This window comes from Dipodomys ordii, unplaced genomic scaffold (assembly GCF_000151885.1).
Source record: "Dipodomys ordii isolate 6190 unplaced genomic scaffold, Dord_2.0 Scaffold120, whole genome shotgun sequence".
Classification (NCBI taxonomy): Eukaryota; Metazoa; Chordata; class Mammalia; order Rodentia; family Heteromyidae; genus Dipodomys; species Dipodomys ordii.
The window spans coordinates 23,661-25,212 of NW_012267336.1; the positions used below are offsets into that span (position 1 = coordinate 23,661).

The window sequence follows — 1,552 nt, forward strand, 5'->3', positions numbered from 1 at the left end:
GGCGGGGAAGTGGGAGGGGCCCATTGCCCCACCTGCCCCAGAGATAAAGTCATCAAGAGCCCAGTTTAGGTCTGGGAGGGGCCTTTTGCTGACTTAGAAAGCTACTTACAAGAGAGGCCAGGAGAAGTCCTTCACACTCTTTCTGTCCCATCCTAGGATAAACGGATTCTGGAAGAGTAAACACTGATACAGCCACCAGAACTTTCAGGCACACAATTGAACATTAAGCCAGAGTCCTTTTCAGAGAAGGGAATATTCGCTTCAATTATGTTGAGTATGAGAATCTAACTAGAACTAGGAATCAATTTGAGACTGATACACTTAAGTAACTGATATTGACAGAAGTTGACATCCAAAGGTAGAGGCTGATGATAAAACTCAGACTTTAGACTAGTTTCTAAAAATGGTAAGAATGCAAAGACGCAAGAATGTTATTGACTCTGCTCACAGAGGTGAGTTTATCCTTGGCTCATTGAATCTACTAGCTTTATAATATGACAAAGTCTTCAATGCTGCTGCAGGAAATACTGGAAAGTCAAATCTTGCCTAGTGATGGTTTTGTCTCTAATTGGATTTGTACTGATGAGAACAGAGTAAACTCTTCACCATCCAAAGGCATGAAAAGATGGAATATGAGTAGGTAATGCCATATGAATTTGAATATCCTCTGAGCTACAAATGACCCCCACCCTCTAGTCTGGCCATTAACACTCTGAAGGTCTTTCCCCAGTATCCAAAAGGAAGGACTCCACCCCCCTAACAAATATGCACACCCACAAAGTAAGGACAACATAGGCCAAAATTAGGCCCATCACAGAAAGGCTCAGAAACTCTTCTTGGTGGAACCACAGCCAAGAAGCCCATCACAGCCACCATCTCCTCCTCCTCAAATGTCAAGTCCTCCTCCACTCTCATGTTCTTCTTTTCTTTCTTGAATGCTTTAGCCTTTTCTTCCTGAGTTTCTTCATCCTCTGCTCAAAATCATAATCCTTCAGCTGGTTTAGGTCTTATTGACCGACCTCAAAGCCTTTCTTCACCTGATCTAGGATAGAACATCCCACATGCATAGGCATGCCCAGGTTCTGTTGATTCTTTCCATTAATATGATCCAGGAAGTTGATGGAGTCTCTCACACAGTCACAGACATTGCAGTAATATCCTCCCATCTCAGATGGTGGGGTTGTCTTGGTCATGACATTTGGAATCCAATCTTGGGAAGACGAGCCCACTTTATAGTCCCTGTGATACCGAAACTCCCTCTTGACTGGCTGCTCTGGTTTTCCATCCTTTCCACTCTCTCCTGTGAGTCTTAGTTTCTTGTATTCCTCTTTGTCCCACTTTCAAAGAAAGTACACATTTTTTAATATAGAAAAATGCTTTATTTAAAAATAGGATCTTTTCAAGAACAGAAAAATTTTATAGACAGGTAATTTAGCTTAGAAACAGTCAAACACACAAAAAATCCAGACTTAGAAATTATGATTTGTAATATATACAATACTGGTGCTGAGCAACAGTTTAAATGTAGAATGCTTTTAATCCCATCACATTT

At 41.1% G+C, this 1,552-nt stretch overlaps 1 pseudogene across 1 annotated transcript in view; it reads right to left on the bottom strand.

Moving 5' to 3' along the window:
• Positions 1–823: 823 nt before the first annotated feature.
• Positions 824–1,552, bottom strand: part of LOC105995720 — a 5,171-nt pseudogene continuing 4,442 nt past the window's right edge. Inside the window, exon 2 of the transcript XR_001175580.1 lies at positions 824–1,376. The product of XR_001175580.1 is annotated as a zinc finger matrin-type protein 2 pseudogene (transcript). The remainder of the gene's footprint in view (positions 1,377–1,552) is intronic.